This window comes from Bombina bombina, chromosome 5, assembly GCF_027579735.1.
Source record: "Bombina bombina isolate aBomBom1 chromosome 5, aBomBom1.pri, whole genome shotgun sequence".
Taxonomy (NCBI): domain Eukaryota; kingdom Metazoa; phylum Chordata; class Amphibia; order Anura; family Bombinatoridae; genus Bombina; species Bombina bombina.
Window position 1 is genome coordinate 209,704,152 of NC_069503.1, and position 20,256 is coordinate 209,724,407.

A 20,256-nucleotide genomic window follows, 5' to 3' on the forward strand; every position below is an offset into this window, starting at 1 on the left:
ACTCAACATGGTGCTCTCCAATCTGGCTATAGCCTCTAGCATCAACCATGCTGAGTCACAACCTAAAAAAAATGAATTAATTTATATTTAATATAAATGACAAAACAGAAGTAAAAATATGCAAATGGACATTGTAATAATTTAAATTCAAATCATGTTTAGAAGAAAATATACTATATAGAAGAAGAATTACACATCAAATATGTTCTTCATAGCTAAACCATTTAGATATAAACTAAAAAAATAACTATATAGACAAATCATTATTTATTCAGTTTATGACACACAGGGAAAGGGGCTGTGATTAAAAAAAAAGCAAAAAAATGCATATTTACATAATTGATATGCAAAATCTAACCAATATAATTTTTTTTAAAACATATTGATGATATTTGAAATAATGTAAATATGAAACATTTACATTCATATCAGAAATAAAGTTCTATAAATATATTTTGCATGATACTTACATCTGTGGCTGGGAAGGAGAACAGGATACAAAGGCAGAGGAAGGTGAGGATCATGGAAAAGTGGTTGGCGGGGAGGATGGATGGGGCAAGGTGGGGCAGGGCCTGCTGAGGAAGGTGGCAGGGCCGCCACTAGAAATTTTGGGGCCCCTGACTCAACCATTGATCAGGCCCCCTCCTTTGACATGTGCAATTTTTGACCAAGTGACTAAAATATATATGCACTTTATTCTTAATTGTCTATTTAAACTTGGAAATGTAAAGGTAGTAACATACACACACACACAGACACACTAATACACTGAAACACACAAACACACTCACACAAAAGGATTCACATATAGACACTCTAGCAGACATGCAAAGAAACACACTCAGACACAGAAACCCAAACAGACACTTAGCACTTGTTTACATTGACCTGACAAGTAATGAGGTAAACTACAGTTTTGTAAAAAAAGATTTAGAAAACAAAATATGGAGTTCTGATTATCTTTTTGTAAAGGAAGATGACAACTAAATTATGACAACAGCATGCAGTGGCTGAAAGGAAGGGCCCTGAACTGCCTAAACAATAATTTAAAGGTTAAATGGTGGAGTGGTTACTTCCGGAAAGGTCTTGTTAGTCTCAAAGTCTGTAGAAAGATGTGAATAATTAGTAGTAAGGTCAAAATGTCCTAAAAAGGAACAGACAATGGACACACACACAAACTCAAACTTGCACATACACCCAAGGAAACACAGACAGAGACAGCCTCAGAAAACACACAAAGACATATACACACATACACACACAGAGACACCCACAGAAAACACACAAAGACATACACACACACACACACAGAGAGAGACAACCACATGAAAAACACAGAAAGACATACATAGACACACCCTCACTGAGACATCCACAGAAAACACACAAAGACATACACACACCCTCACAGAGACACCCACAGAAAACACAGACATACATACATACATACATACACACAAACACCCTCACAGAAACACCCATAGAAAAAGCTCAAAGACATATGCACACACCCTCACAGACATCCACAGAAAATGCACAAAGACATACACACGGTAACACCCACCCTCACAGAGAGACCCACAGATAAAAAATACATACACATAGAGACACAAACCAAAGCACAAAGACATAAACACCTACACCCACAGAAACACTCACAGGAGGAAACATTTATGCACCTTGCATCCCCTAAATCAACAGTGTGACATGCATGATAAAAAAAAATGCAGAAATTAAGAGATCACTTTTTAAAGAATCATATTTGTAAATGTGCAAACAAAAATAATTCTGTGAATTCAAAATTGTACATTAATGAGCTGGGTAGATGGCTAGATGAAGAAAAGTACCTTTAAAAGGTTGACATATGTTTGTTTATTTTTTTCCCATTTTCCCCAACCAAGAGCACCACTTCAAATATAGTGTACAAATTTTCCCATCTGTCAGCTGTACTTATGGATTTTGAAAATGCTGTACTCTATATGGTCTTGGTGGGACCATAAGCTGTGGTACTCATACCATTAGATCTGGTTAAATGCAGGATTTAGGCTTGTTGGTATGTATTTCAAAACTAAGTCAGCTGTAGTGTAAACTGAACAGTTTTAAGTTAACCTGTCTCATTTCAAACACTGAGCAATCTTAGTCTGAGAGTATAAAATTTTATGCAGATGTAAAAGTCTTAGATAAAATGCCTCCTTGCATCTGGAAAGTCCTTGCATAAAGGGGCAGTAAACTGGAATGTAATATATATATATATATATATATTATATAATATATATATATATATATATATATATATATATATATAAATATAAATATATATATATATATATATATATATATATATATATATATATATATGTATATATATGAAATGCACATCTGCCAAAAGGGCATCTACCATTTGTGTATTGAGGAGGAAACATTTCTGCATGGTTTTAAATATAGAATTTCTACAGCATTGTCAAATAATCATAAATACACTGCTGCTAAAAAAATGTGTTTTTATGGACCCCTAGCCCCACCATACAACTACTACCACACTGAAGTTACAATCCAAAATTGCACAAAGAAATAAAAAACATTTGCTAAGTAAGTCCTACCTCCTCTTCAAATGAAAGTGATCTGCCGTCTGACTCAAGTCTGTCTCACACTGAGCATAGTGGTTTAGTGCACACTAAGAAATCCTCTCAAATGCTAATACTTTACTCCTTGTAATAACATTTCCCATGCTCAATTAGCACTCTGCTATAGTACCCACTGGTGGCTGCCAAAATTAAAAAAAAAAAAATTTTTTTTTTTTTTAGTTCTTGCCTCATGGGGCCCCCCTGGCTCATTGGGCCCCTGTCACCCCCTTATGGCGGCCCTGGAAGGTGGGGCAGGGGCATGAGGGGAAGGACAGACATGAGCAGGTGGGTAGGAGCAGGAAGGGTATGACGGGGAGAGCGGCAAACGACAGGTGAGACAACTTTGTAAGGGGCAGGACATGAATAACAGGAAGAGCGTCGAGGGGGGGCAGAGGGGGGATGAGGGGAAAGTGTGTCAGGGTGATGCCCTGAAGTGGATGGTCCATCTGAAATATATAATACAATTATTTAAATACATATATTATATAAAATATATTATTTTCTTTTCAAATTAATAATCTTCATAATTTGAAATATGTAATTAATTTTATTTGCTCAAAAATTAGACAAAGTAACAATTACTAGGTTTAAAGGTCTTAATTGATTTGGAGAAAGTATAATTTAGAATCTGTTTAAAATTATCCTTGAAACACTGACAGTCATGGACTGTCCTCCACAGAGTGCAGACCTGAATATTTTACAGGCAGTATAAGATCACCTGGGCAGACAAAGAAATAAAGGACAACCTAAATCTAAAGAACTCTGGGAAGTGCTGAAAGAAGCCTGTTATAATATACCAGAAGAATACTTCAGACAACTTAAGGACAGTCTCCCCGAAAGAGTTCAGGATGTGTGTCATAGGTGCATCATATACTGTTCCTTAAATTTTACCTCCTGCCCTTTTTTTTCTGTTTCCTCACAATAAAAGTCTGACTTTCCACAGGTGCTCAGTAATTTGTGTGTATAGGCTGACAAACCTTGCCAGTCATTCTCTTAATCTTTACTCAGCTAATTTGGGAAAATTAACAGTTACAAACCTGTTACCTGCAGTCACCTTTTGGATTACAGTGTACATCCATCCTAAGCAAGAACTTGTGGATATAAAATCAAATATATTTTGTGGATTTCACTCTCTCACAGTATCTGCAGCACCTGTATGTGTCAGAACACTGTTACAAACATTTTCACAGCACAACTATCTTTTGCCCCAGGATTAAAACCCTTCTAGGGAGGAAAGACAAACTTCAAACATCCTTATGCAAATGTTAACAAAGAACTGCAATAACTTTAAAATATATGTCTCTTAGAAAACAGTTTCACCGGACACTCCCACTTCAGTGACATCACAGAGACTCTGAGGCTAAAATTTACCTACAGTTTTGTTTCTCACATTCAATAAGTCTCTCCAGCTAACTCCTGGTTATTGTTCATATCTTTTCTTGCTTGTTGTAGCATGTCAGTTTAATTAATAACAAGTAAAATCTCGGACTTAAGCCACACCCACCAGTCACTGATCCAGATCTGAAATAGCTCCATTTCAAGGCATCACAAAGGTAAACTTTTTATTCTCTGATGGTCATTTCCACTTGAACTTATTTTATCTCTGTGGATATATAATATTGTTGATCTCTGCCTATGCTATAGAAAAATCTGTAAAAATTAACTGTATGATCTGCAGTTGTGATCCAGTGTTCACTAAATTTGTTACCTGTTTACAAGAACAGGCATAACATAACAATGTGTTTAGTGCCAAGGGAGGGCACACTAAATACTGACTATTGCCCGAAGAAGGCATTTTGTTCTGAAAATTGTATTTTTTTATATTTTTTGTGTATGCATTTTATTTACAAGAACAGGCATAACATAACAATGTGTTTAGTGCCAAGGGAGGGCACACTAAATACTGACTATTGCCCGAAGAAGGCATTTTGTTCTGAAAATTGTATTTTTTTATATTTTTTGTGTATGCATTTTATTTTTGTATCTTAATCAAGAGACCAAATATATATATAGTATTTTCAAAATAGGAATGCACTCACTTGGTTTTTAGCATAAAAACTTATTTTATTGTGGTAACGTTTCGGAGTCCACAGACTCCTTCCTCAGACCAGAACAAACATGCAAGTGAACATAGTGACTTATATATACATTAAGCCCCACCCATCTAGCAAAATGTGTGTGAATTGCGCCAAAACCGTGGTTGTCATGGTGATGGCCCCCTCTACCAAACAATATTGCCATACTACTAACATAATGAAATATATTGAACAAATATACAAACATATCATTATAGCAATGTACATCCATGTAGTACAACGTTTAGAATATCAGGCTGCAATGGGTTAACAGTAATCTAGCACGAGATTCATGTTACAAAGTCACAGTAGTATAGGAGAAAACAAATCACTATAACCTATCCCTTATGTATACCTAACTGGTTTCTCATATGTATCCGTTAACATCCCATCCATAGTTATGGTTATATCACAGTCACCTCATCACATATTGCTTGCGTTGCACAGTACTAGAGAATCATTGAAGATCTATGCCACTGTTACTGTAACCGCACCATGTCTATCAAGTCTTTGTTAATAATAATAATAACTGTCAAAAGGTATTGAGTCCTACCTTATATTAGAATGCCATTGTCCCCAGTCCGATTTGTTAGATGTGGTCAGCAAAGTAGTCAAATGTGTTGCTGTAAAGATCAGAGCTGTGAATACCAGAGGCGCTGAGCAGAGAACTCCGGCGTCCGTAGTGTGATTCCTCAAACCGCATGGTTAATTAGCATATGCGGATGACGTCACCCGTTTTGCGAGTATGTATGTAGTCATGGTAACCTTGGTGCGTTCCACAACTTCAAGCCCCAAAAAGACTGTCAGAGTGGTGTGAAAGAGTTTGTCAGATGGTACTATGTGGCCATGCTGCAGTAAGATATCCATACATGAGACACTAGATCACATAGTATAACATAGTATAACATAAGGTTTTTAAAAAAACTCTGATTTTTTTCACTAGACTTGTTTTAAGGAAACACATGGTGTTTTTTGCCACTACTACTAACCTGGCTTTGTTTGGGCTCTATTTCATGTTTGGATCTTAACACATTCCAAAGTATTAAAACCACTTAAAGCTATAGCCACCAATGATGGCAGAGGTGATAGGTGATCCTGAGTTGCCTGAAGAGGAATATACTACCAAGACATTTGCATTCACCAATGATGATGCTCTAAGGATACTAGTGGACTCTGAGACAACAGATGTTGAACAGGCTGAGAGCACGCAAACTGTTTATAACACCCTAATGAGGCTCAGGAAGAGAGAAACAGACCTGGAGCTACATACAATCTACCTATCTAAATATTACAAAAAGAGCAAGATACCTAGAGGGTTTTGAATAAAAAACCAGCCAACCATTGGGAGAAATAACAAAACTTCTGCTTACGTTGGTGTCAGATACTAAACAAATGCTCACTGGATTTAATCCTGTTGGTAATAGAAGAATGCACTAATATCTTGGCAACTGTTAAGGAAGAACTAAGAGAGTTTAATACTCATAAGCTACAAGTACTACAGAATGACACTGGGGAACCATCGATGGACAAGATCACCAAACAAGTCAGTGATTACAGAAGAGAATTGGTAGCTTTTAAAAACCAGAAATAACTCACGGTAGACAACGACTACAAAGACAAAATAATCTACGCATGGATCCATGGCAGTAACCAAGGAGGCCCACAGAGACAGAGACGACAACCGAACTATCGATCAAGATATCTCAATACAATTGACAGCAGCTCAGGCTCTGATAATGAGACCAGTAGCTACGAACAGCGCCATCAAGACCAGGCACCCACAACATCACAGACACCTTTTTTAGGGGTAACCACAAGATCGGCAAACACAAGAGGTCGAGGCCGCACCCGAGGAGGGGGAACTACTGTGGACAGAAGACCCCCCCTACCACCAAGATTAAAAAACCCTGACATTGTCATCAATCTTAGTCAAAGGACACTGGAAGAAGGAGAGATTAGTTTGCTGAATAAGGGTCTCACATTTATCCCCACATTTACCAATGATGACTTTGTGTCAGGGTTACTGCTTACTAATGATCTGTCCCTTTAAGTTCTTCCTATATCAAGCACTTTCCCCAGCACTCATTGCTGGTTAATTGAGAAAGGATTCACAGTTCAAGCGTGTCTCTGAGAGTTTTCCACACTCTCCAACAGCCTCTCTAAAATTCTATTTAAAGAGTTCCTAAAAGTTACTGATAATATCTCTTATTTTCATTCCTACCTTAAGCAGCACTACTACCTTAATCCACTACTGGAATATATCACCTATTGCAAGGAAATCAACAGACTCGACATCTCATCCTGAAGCTGTAACAAGGTAACAGGATTTGCAAGCCGCTTCAGACACAGCACAGCGAGTAGCGGTGACGTCATCAGCTGCAGCCAACAACCGCTCTCCCTGTGAGTACCACGCTGCTGCTCATAGCAAACGGACACAAGTATCTAACTCCTGGGTTTTCAGGTCAGATCTATTTAATCCATTATTATTCGTTATTCTCACATAACTTGATGAACTATACCTGCCTAATCAAGGGATACAATTATTTACGTTATTGCTTAATTTGAGCTGTTTGCGTTTACAATTGCCCTGATAGTATTGTACAGTTTATGAAGTCAATAAACTGACACTTATTGGGCAAATATTAAAACATTATAAGAAGCATTAACAACTAATTCATCAATCTTCTTTAATGTTGCAAATCTATTTTTGAGGCAATTGCTGTTTTTGAGTTACAACACAGAATTAAAGGCTTGTTCAAATTGCTACTATTACACTTTGAGAATTACTTGGATGTACAAAGATTCCAAAGGAACCTCAAACTAAAGGAACACTTTAAGGATATATCCATGGAAAAGGAAATAAAGCAATTTAAACCAAGAAGTAAATTTGAACCTAAAACTTGTGGCTCAAGCATTAAAACGTACACCAGAATGATTGGTAATGACACCAATGAGCTAGAACAAATGAAACACAGACCTAATCTTAATAAAGCAGAGAGAATGGCATTAAAAACCTTGGCCAAAGACACAGACATTGTCATACGCCCAGCGGACAAGGGAGGAGCAATCATAGTCATGGACTATGTCCAATACCGCAAGGAAATCCTAAGACAACTTGATGATCACCAGACATACAAGAAACTAACCCGGGACCCAACAAATGAGTTCAAAAGGGATATTGACAGTACACTATCAGAAGCACGCCAAATGAACTGGATCAGTATTGATGAATACAACTTCTTGAGGACCACCCATCCAATTCATCCAATATTGTACACTCTACCGAAGATACACAAAGATCAACAAAATCCCCCAGGAAGACCAATTGTGTCAGCCAGGGGGTCCTTACTACAACCTATAGCACAATTTGTTGATGCCCTTTTACAACCTCTTGTAAGATCAATGGACTCATACATTAGGGATTCAGGTGACCTCATTACCATACTCAATACTGTGGATAAAATTGATGACAATGACCTATTGGTCACCTTGGATGTAAGAAGCCTTTACACGGTCATTCCCCATACGGAGGGACTAAAGGCAGTGGCAATGGCATTGACACGTTTCCCATATGTGGGGCCGCCTATCTCTATGATTCTGGACCTATTGGAAAAATGCTTAACCTTGAACTATTTCCGTTTTGAAAACACATTCTACCAGCAATTGACGGGGACAGCCATGGGATCAAACGCCTATCTCTATGATTCTGGACCTATTGGAAAAATGCTTAACCTTGAACTATTTCCGTTTTGAAAACACATTCTACCAGCAATTGACGGGGACAGCCATGGGATCAAACATGGCCCCGTTATATGCCAACTTGTATATGGAACAGTTTGAGCATGAAATCATTGATGTCTATAACAAGCTTGAGACCCCAATCAAATTTGAACTTAAATATGACGGGAACTACATTGACTTTCTAGACCTTAGAATTTACAAAAAACAAGGTACACTATTCACGACTCTCTATACTAAACCAACAGACCGGAATTCAATACTCGAAGCGTCCAGCAACCATCCTCCCCACACCAGAAAAGCAATTATAAAGTCACAAATGATTAGAGTATTAAGAAACAATACTGAAGCCAGCAATCGTGAAACACAACTAAAAATGATGACTGAAAAGTTCCTACAAAGGGGCTATAGTATGGAACTCATACAAAATGTCATTGATGAGGTAGTCACTCGAGGAGTGAATCCGGCAGACCAACAGGAGCAGCCAAAGAAAGACAGGATGATTTTCACCACTACCTTCAACAAAGGAAAGGATAAGATGGCCGAGAATATCAGGAAAAGGTGGGAGATCCTAGCAACAGACCCTAACCTACTATTTAAACATATGGATCCTCCCATCATGGGCTACAGACGGGGAAGGAGCTTAAGGGATCTACTCATGTCCACAGACCCCCAACAGTGTTATATGAAACAACAATAGCTAAAAACAAAGTAAAAGGGTTGCTACAGGTGTTTGGGATGCACAACATGCAGTGGGATGATCCCGTGTAAAGTCTTCAGACACCCACACACAACCCAGAAATACACAATAAGACATTTCATTACCTGCACAACCTCTCATGTTATTTATCTGCTCAGCTGCTGTTGTAGCCTATTTTATGTAGGAAAAACGACGGACAACGCAAGACTCAGGATGGCTAACCACAGATCAGCCATAAGGAGCGCGCTGGACAAAGGGGTGTCGGACCAACCCGTGGCACGCCATTTCCTTATGGCCAAACATAAGGTGACAGACCTAAGATTCGTCTTGATCGACCACGTTCCACCACTTAAACAAGGAGGTGACAGAGACAAAGCCCTACTTCAGAGGGAAACGAGGTGGATACACAGACTTGGTACCCTACATCCTAAGGGCCTAAATATGTCTAATGATTGGCATTGCTTCCTCTGATACCAGTGTGGAGTGGTAAAATACCACTGATCCCATACTTGTGATGATTCACCCGTGGTGAATCGCCCGCTATAGTGGGACACAGTATAGAGTTTGATACCCAATCAAGGATAGTCATTTGTTGCTCTGGGATACACACTGAGTTGGACCGCCTTGATCTTGACTAAACATGAGGGTTGGAGAACTAACTAGTGTGTTTCATGTTACATAATGTGATACACACTGGGTTGGGCCTCCTTACCACTCATGAGTCTCTGTTTGGCTATTCCAGAGGTGGCCTACACGTATGAGAAAAACAAGAAAACAAGACATACGAACGTATGGCACATAGGTAATGTCAGGGTACCATGACCTCTCTCCTAACTCAGCATGAACATAACTTTGGTTTATTATGGATTCATCTCTGTTACCAAAATGAATGAGGTTATGTGACTATTATACCTCCACCTTGAAAAAGAGTCAGCACTGTGTAATTGCTAATGGATGGACTAGAACTAAGCTGGATTGCATTGACTTCCTTGATTGCCATTTATAAATAGTGAACCAATGATACATTTTGAGGTTCCACTATATGGACACGATGGTGTCCAGACACAAGGAGCTAATACTGTTATATAAGTGTTATCTACCAAGTATCCTGTCAAATATATACCCATAGAGTTAGCCACTGACTGATATACACTTAAAGCTTGAATATTAATACGATATGCTACCAGAATTTCCGAGATGTGTGGGGTGTAATATTGTGTTTGACCGCAAATATGTTGTGCTGCTTCTAGTGTAATTTTTATGTTTGTTTTCCCTGTATGACCTGTTTGCTACTACAGCTGCTATAACTCGGTAAGGGATGCGAACTAGGTCTTTAGCACTTATCCCCCAATAGCTGAACAGGAGACAACACACTCTAGCCATACAATATAGGTTGTGCATAAGGTAAAATATTCCCTACCGTAGTAATCCTTAATACCCTGCCTCTTTACATTTGATACGGTCCCCCTCTTATGTTATACTATGTGATCTAGTGTCTCATGTATGGATATCTTACTGCAGCATGGCCACATAGTACCATCTGACAAACTCTTTCACACCACTCTGACAGTCATTTTGGGGCTTGAAGTTGTGGAACGCACCAAGGTTACCATGACTACATACATACTCGCAAAACGGGTGACATCATCCGCATATGCTAATTAGCCATGCGGTTTGAGGAATCACACTACAGACGCCGGAGTTCTCTGCTCAGCACCTCTGGTATTCACAGCTCTGATCTTTACAGCAACACATTTGACTACTTTGCTGACCACATCTAACAAATCGGACTGGGGACACTGGCATTCTAATATAAGGTAGGACTCAATACCTTTTGACAGTTATTATTATTATTATTAACAAAGACTTGATAGACATGGTGCGGTTACAGTAACAGTGGCATAGATCTTCAATGATTCTCTAGTACTGTGCAACGCAAGCAATATGTGATGAGGTGACTGTGATATAACCATAACTATGGATGGGATGTTAACGGATACATATGAGAAACCAGTTAGGTATACATAAGGGATAGGTTATAGTGACTTGTTTTCTCCTATACTACTGTGACTTTGTAACATGAATCTCGTGCTAGATTACTGTTAACCCATTGCAGCCTGATATTCTAAACGTTGTACTACATGGATGTACATTGCTATAATGATATGTTTGTATATCTGTTCAATATATTTCATTATGTTAGTAGTATGGCAATATTGTTTGGTAGAGGGGGCCATCACCATGACAACCACGGTTTTGGCGCAATTCACACACATTTTGCTAAATGGATGGGGCTTAATGTATATATAAGTCACTATGTTCACTTGCATGTTTGTTCTAGTCTGAGGAAGGAGTCTGTGGACTCCGAAACGTTACCACAATAAAATAAGTTTTTATGCTAAAAACCCAGTGAGTGCAGTCCTATTTTGAAAATACTGTGAATACTACTGACCTGGCACCCTGGTTGATGACTGGAGGAGATTGTGAGTGCAGATACTCATGGAGGATATATATATATATATATATATATATATATATATATATATATATATAGAAAATAGTCCCAGAGCTCCGCACTCACTGTAACACTTAAGCAGCAGGTGCCCGGGGTGCATCAAAAGAGAACATATACACAAGAAAGGAGACGCACTCGCCGAGTCTTGACAAATTAGTGTGTTTAATACACCATAACAAGTAGTGACGTTTCGGGGTAGTTAGCCCCTTCCTCAGACCATAACAAATATACATTAATCGCAAACATATATAGCCTTACCCTCCACCAAGATTCCATACCGGAAGTGTCCACAGCGTTCCCCCTACGCCACTGCGCAGGACCGGGGGTGGTCATGGCAACCGGTAAACACTATACTCACAACATGACGTAGTAGACACCGGATCATACGGACACGCCCATCTGCACTGTTAGTGCCAAAGGTAGCCGTACACCCGGATAGCATTTACTGTGCTAGCTACAAATCTGCAAGATAAAGAAATAGAGAATAATATACTAATACATAATATTTACAAAGGATATCAAACAATATGATGGACAGTGTGAACTGTAGTATAGTAAAGGCGAATATCCAGAACTTCAACCAAATACTATATACAAAGCACAGATGGTTAAAGAGTAAAGATAACAGTCTATATATTGCTAATTTAATAATTTAACATTTTGACAGTTGGCTATAAATAGATTATAGTCTAGCAAGTATCTGTGACTAAATTATAGACTGTTATCAAAGGAAACAGTGCCAATCCAAATTTACATTTCACCCATTAGGAGTTAAAGTATTGAGTGTATAAATCCATCTGGACTCTTTTTGTAGAAGTAGTTTGGCCCTGTCCCCTCCTCTACTGGGTCTAGGAACATGATCAATGATGACATATCGTAAGTTAGACACCGCATGGCCAGCCAACGCAAAATGTCTGGCAACTGGTTGGTCAGATTGTTTTTTATCAATTGCTGATCTAATTGCAGTGCGATGGTTGGCCATGCGGGTCCGTAGATCATCAATGGTTTTGCCCACGTAATATAATCCACAGGGGCAATAAATCATCAGATAGACAATGTATTCAGTAGTACAGGTTACACAATGTCTAATGAAAATTTTTTTGTTTGTATGGGGATGTACAAAGAACTTAGTGGCACTAAGGCCATTACACGTGGTACATCCGAGACATCTAAAGCAGCCTGGCTTTGGTGGGTTTAACCATGTCTGTTTTTTGTAGCAGTCAATGGGATCCACCTTAACTAGAGTGTCCCGAATAGATCTGGATCTTCTAAAACTAACTCTAGGTGGTCCCATGTTGATAAAAGGTAAGGTCTGGTCGGACTGCACAATGTCCCAATCCTTCCTTAGCTCTGCTGGGAGACCCTGTTTGTCAACTGTGTATGTAGTCACATATGTCATCCTTTCGTTACTAGGTTTCCTAGTAGTCGCTTGTAGAGCTTCCTCCTGTGGCAGATCCCAGAATTTTTCCAGGTGTTTGTTTAAATGCTGCTCAGTATATCCCCGTTGCAGAAATCTGGTCTTCATTTCTAACAGTTGTTTTTTTGTTTGCTATTATTTCGCACGACTCTTTTAAATTGTGAGATTGGCAAAGCCTTCTTTAGGGCCGGGGGATGGCAACTGGTAGCCTGGAGTAGTCTACGGACCTGCATGGCCAACTATTGCACTACAATTAGATCAGCAATTGATAAAAAACAATCTGACCAACCAGTTGCCAGACATTTTGCATTGGCTGGCCATGCGGTGTCTAACTTACGATATGTCATCATTGATCATGTTCCTAGACCCAGTAGAGGAGGGGACAGGGCCAAACTACTTCTACAAAAAGAATCCAGATGGATTTATACACTCAATACTTTAACTCCTAATGGGTGAAATGTAAATTTGGATTGGCACTGTTTCCTTTGATAACAGTCTATAATTTAGTCACAGATACTTGCTAGACTATAATCTATTTATAGCCAACTGTCAAAATGTTAAATTATTAAATTAGCAATATATAGACTGTTATCTTTACTCTTTAACCATCTGTGCTTTGTATATAGTATTTGGTTGAAGTTCTGGATATTCGCCTTTACTATACTACAGTTCACACTGTCCATCATATTGTTTGATATCCTTTGTAAATATTATGTATTAGTATATTATTTTCTATTTCTTTATCTTGCAGATTTGTAGCTAGCACAGTAAATGCTATCCGGGTGTACGGCTACCTTTGGCACTAACAGTGCAGATGGGCGTGTCCGTATGATCCGGTGTCTACTACGCCATGTTGTGAGTATAGTGTTTTGTTTCCCGGTTGCCATGACCACCCCAGGTCCTGCGCAGTGGCATAGGGGGAATGCTGTGGACACTTCCGGTATAGAATCTTGGTGGAGGGTAAGGCTATATATGTTTGCTATTAATGTATATTTGTTATGGTCTGAGGACGGGGCTAACTACCCCGAAACGTCACTACTTGTTATGGTGTATTAAACACACTAATTTGTCAAGACCCGGCGAGTGTGTCTCCTTTCTTGTGTATATATATATATATATATATATATATATATATATATAAATCCAAAGGCAAAAAAAGGCACTCACTGTTCACAATAAAATATAACTTTTAATTAGTATTCAAAGGTTAAAACGACATAACGTTTCGGTGTTCACATAACACCTTTGTTAAATGTCAAAAACAGTTATAGACAACTTAATGCCCAACCACTCACCTATCATACCTTAACACACACAACCTTATGTACATCATCGTTTGGCGCTCCTGTACGCTGATCATCCATGTGCGCAGTGATGTCATGACATTGCTGCGTAGCGTAGCGTGACCACGTGGTATTACGTCACCCAATCACGCCCAATCAAGTTACCATAGCAACCGGTATACAATACCTCCATAGCTATACCGGGCTAATAGATCCCGGTTTCAAAAGTAGGCCTAGAAGCCCATCAATTAATGCACTAGGCAATACACACTGGCCTATAGTTACTGACCACAGCAACACGTATTGCTCACATTGAAGATCATGCAACAGGAGCGCAAACCATTTAAAATCATAATACAGTGTAATTATAGTTAAAAAATCGATCAATAATGGATAGCAGGGACATTTGAATGATTCGTTTGTCTAATATCAGCAAATCTACATGTATTGAATCAGAACGAATCTAATCCATGTGCCTAAGATACATTACTCCCCTTTTTTTTTGTCTTCTGTATTCTATATGTTTTTTATCTATACCTAAATTTAATCATGCCTCCTGGAGTATGATCAGAAACCCGTAAGGACCCACTAGGATGATCATACTCCAGGAGGCATGATTAAATTTAGGTATAGATAAAAAACATATAGAATACAGAAGACAAAAAAAAAAAAGGGGGAGTAATGTATCTTAGGCACATGGATTAGATTTGTTCTGATTCAATACATGTAGATTTGCTGATATTAGACAAACGAATCATTCAAATGTCCCTGCTATCCATGATTGATCGATTTTTTAACTGTAATTACACTGTATTATGATTTTAAATGGTTTGCGCTCCTGTTGCATGATCTTCAATGTGAGCAATACGTTTTGCTGTGGTCAGTAACTATAGGCCAGTGTGTATTGCCTAGTGCATTAATTGATGGGCTGCTAGGCCTACTTTTGAAACCGGGATCTATTAGCCCGGTATAGCTATGGAGGTATTGTATACCGGTTGCTATGGTAATTTGATTGGGCGTGATTGGGTGACGTAATACCACGTGGTCACGCTACGCTACGCAGCAACGTCATGACGTCACTGCGCACATCGATGATCAGCGTACAGGAGCGCCAAACGATGATGTACATAAGGTTGTGTGTGTTAAGGTATGATAGGTGAGTGGTTGGGCATTAAGTTGTCTATAACTGTTTTTGACATTTGACAAAGGTGTTATGTGAACACCGAAACGTTATGTCGTTTTAACCTTTGAATACTAATTAAAAGTTATATTTTATTGTGAACAGTGAATGCCTTTTTTTGCCTTTGGATTTGTGGATTTTCATTTAAGTGCACCCTGGCTGCTGTACAGACTGTTTGATGTGCTGATCTGTTTTTGGGATACTATATATATATATATATATATATATATATATATATATATATATATATATATATATGGAACAAAAAGCGAGACAAATAGAAGGCGCTATACTGTGGGTGTGTAAAAGAGATATAGAGGTGAATCTAATATCAATCTAGAAGGTGGATTCCTCCGGGAGCAAAAAACCAACCCTAAAGCGGCTATCCCTTAGAGGGCAGAAAAACAATTGTGCTGGCCGAGACAAAAAAAGACTCCCCTGCCAGCCCAGTGTTTATCCCCCTATGTAAGAAATGAGTGTAAAGAGGCCGTAATAAGGGATATGATAGCGCTGGTTGTTAGGAGACAGTATGTGACACAATTATAATGTGTGACTAAATACAAAAAATGATACAAAAAGCATAGCACTTGAAATACAATATGACAAAGGGATATATAAAACACACTATAAAAATAAAGTGTAAGGCTGGATATAAAATGTCCCAAATGCTGGAGCACTTATGTACTGTATGTACACAGATGTGAAGTTCAAAACTTTGGTTATGGGTGAAATGCACACTTACAGAAAGGAACCTCAATCATATGAGGTAAGGCAACCGCACATCAGGAAATTGCTCTCAATAGGCTTGGTCCCTTGGGGTATAGATGGGAAACTTCCAGATCAGCGAGCTTGTCTTTTCTCCCCCCTTTCTGTTATCCAAGTGTAGGTGAAATTTCTGGGAGTTTGAGCCCTTGTTTCCTCTGCCTCTTTTAGTATGGGTCCTCTCAGGATGGTGGAGTAGACGATATATGAAAGAAAGAAAGGCCCATATAGTGTGATATCGTTTTAAAAATCCAACATTTTATTCACATATAAAACACTCTTAAAAATGCCTGCTTACATTAAAAATCCTCACAGATATGAGGTATTTATACAGCGATATGTAGCAGGTGCAGTCCTGTATATGCAGGATGGGGTGACCACAGATAGTATAATGGTCACAGATAGCCAAAACACAAATATAGCAGCAAGTACCCACAAAATACTACGATCAGTGGATATATTAAAATTCTTATCTATGAAATATACTGCACCAGAAATTCTGGTTAGTCCAAAAAGGTCCGTTCATATAGGGTGAAGTCTAACGCGTTTCAAAGGTTATGGTAATAGCTCCTTCTTCTTCAGAGACTGTTTTGTATTTGAACGGCCGGTTCTTTTATTCCCGTTTCTTCTCGCGGGATTTCGGAGGTAAATTCTAAAAGTACTTCTGATTGGATTATACGTACACACCTCCGATGACGATTGTAAAGTTTATCCCAATTCGTCAAGGCGGAGGTGTGTATTTCTAAAATGTGAGGTGTGGTTAGTTGAGGACAGCATTCTATTGAAATGAGACTTATTATGATGTACAATTCAGATAGGTGTATACTTGTGATGTTAATGACTACAATGTTTGGCAGATAATACTCGTTCGTAACCAGTTTATCATATAAAGGGCAGATGGAGACCATATAAGCCCTATGGTACAAAATCAAAATAATGGAAAGCAATGTTTTGCGATTATCTTACATCATGTCGCAAATGATACACTCTCATGGGGATTAATGTTAAACCATGTTATAACACAATTGTATACTTCATAAAATATAGAACAATTAAGAAACCAAAACACAAATATTATGTTAGAGAAACAGAAATGATTGGGGCTTTAAAATTAGAAATTAAAAAATATATACTAGAGTGGATACGAACTCGCGACTAGCAAGTTCAGGGGCAGCTAACTAAACCACTCGGCTATATCTGTCCAATATGTATATAGCTGATATTGAACTCTTGTAAAGGTAATGTATTCAAATCCAGTTGTACTATAGATATTCTACTAACTTCTAAAAATAATTCTAATAGCAAGTAACTATGAATAATTATACATCTAAAAGAAAATTCATAAAATATTTATAGATGTTCCATATTAAATATAATTAAAAACAGATAATCTAATTAAAACCTATAAAAGAAAAACCCCACTGTACACAGATATAAACTACCCTACGGTTACTGACTCATATTATGTTTCTAAAAAGGCGGCTAGATCTATATCTTTATTCAGACCATTTGGTGTTATTGTGTTCATGGTGTGAATCCAAAAGGTTTCTTTCTTGCGTAGGGCAATAGTTCTATTCCCCCCACGTATATGGGTTTTGACATGTTCAATAATTGTTCCCTTCAAACATGACGGGTCTTGGTTATGCACATTTTTATAATGAAGAGATAGATTGTGGGAAGTTTCTCCTATAGTGATATTAGTCAGGTGTTCAGATAATCTTTTCTTATAAGGTCTTGTCGTTCTACCGATATATTGTAGGTTACAGCTACATTGTAGCATGTATACAACAAAGTCGGTTTTACAATTACATAAAGACTTAATATCAAACTCTTTTCCATTTTTTGATTTGAATTTTTTTGTCGGTTTGTGTCCATTCATATGGTGGATACAAGACTCACAATTTTTTCGATTGCATTTAAAAAAAACCAATGTTTGTTTCCCTAGCCAATTTGAATGGGTCGGTTTGCTATTTTTTAGCAAACTGGGTGCTAAAACTGATTTAAAATTTTTATTTTTCTTATATATTATTTTCGGGTTCTCTTTTGTTATATCTTTTAAGAGAGCATCTTTTTTTAGAATATGCCAGTGTTTGTTTAAAATCTTATTTATTTCCTGGGCTCCCTCGTTATACGTTGTGACTAAGCTACATGTGGAGTAGTCACTTTTTTTCTTTTTTTGGTCTGACTCCTTCAGTAAATTCTTTCTGGGGATTTTTCTAGTTTTTTTATCTGCGTTTTGTAGAATCCTATGATTATAACCTTTTTTTAAAAATTTATTCTTTAGGCAGTTTGATTCTTTTTCATAATCATCCATTTTGGAACAGTTACGTCTAATTCTTTGGAACTGTCCAAATGGAATATTTTCTATCCATTTAGGATTATGTCCACTGCTAGCATGTAGGTAAGCGTTACTGTCAGTGTCTTTTTTGTAAAGTCTTGACAGGATTTTATTATTTTCATGATAAAACACAAGATCTAAAAATTCTATTTCATTTGTATCAATTTTCTTGGTAAAATTTAAATTAAAAGTGTTATCATTAATAAACGTAATAAAATCCTCTAAAGTTTCACTTGTACCTGACCAGATTAAAATAATGTCATCTATAAATCTGCCCCAATAGACAATATAAGGAAGAAAAGGGTTGTTTTCCCATATTTGAATTTCTTCCCATGCCCCCATATATAGGTTCGCAAAACTGGGGGCGAAGCGGGTGCCCATGGCCGTACCACTTATTTGCAAATAAAATTGATCTTTAAACATAAAATAATTTTTTTCTAAAATGAATTTAATTGAATTTGTTAAAAATTTCTGTTTTTCTGAATCAATGTCTGTTATTTTATTAAACCAAAATTTAATCGCCTCGATACCTTTAAGATGAGGGATACTTGGATACAAAGCACTTACGTCCAAAGTGACCCATAGATAATTAGGGTCCCAGATTATTTCTGTTATTTTGTTTATAGTGTCTGTTGAGTCTTTTAAATAAGACTTGAGATGTGGAACAATTGGTTGTAGAAAAGTATCCACAAATTCCGACAATTTAGATGTTAAACAATTAATCCCTGATACTATGGGCCGCCCAGGTGGATTTTCTTTATCTTTATGCACTTTGGGTAAGTGGTAGAAGATAGCTATAGTGGGATTCTCATTTTTTAAAAACTGAAATTCATTCTCATTTATACAATTTTTGATTTTGGACAGACCTAATAACTCTTGGTATTCATTCTTGAAGTTATTTGTCGGGTCCCCCTTAATTTTTGTATAAGTAACTATGTCTTCTAGTAGACGTAATGCTTCCTTAATATAGTCTGTTTTTTCCTGTATAACTAGGCCCCCTCCCTTATCTGCTTCCCTGAAGACGATTGATGCATCTTCTTGTAAATTTTTTAGGATTGATTTTTCTCTTATGTTTAAATTATCTTTCTTAATTTTATATGTATTACAAAATTTCTCTAAGTCCTCTTTAACCAGATTATAAAAAACTGGTATATAATTCCCTTTTGATTGGACCGGGAAATAAGTTGATGGAGGTTTAAAAGTAGTATGTTTTGCGTATGATAGAGTTACTTTTTCATTATCATTGGTTTCCCCTTCCATATTTAGTTCTTGGAGGATAATTAGGGCTTCTAGATCTGCATCTGACAGTAGCTGGGTGTTAAGATCATTAATATTGTTTTGAACCTCTTTTTTTTGTTTTTCAAAGTGTCGTTTTAATGTTAACTTTCTGATAAATTTGTTCAAATCAATAAAAAGTTCAAAAGGATTTGGTCCTTTAGTAGGGGCAAACGATAGACCCTTATCTAAAACACTGATTTCTTCTCTTGAGAAATTTCTTTTAGAGAGATTAAAAATTTTGGTATTCAATTCACTAGTTTCGTTTACAACTTCGTTTAGATGTTGCGGTCTAATGATCTTATTCTTTGCCTTCCCTTTTCCCTTTCCTCCTCTACATCCTCTCGCC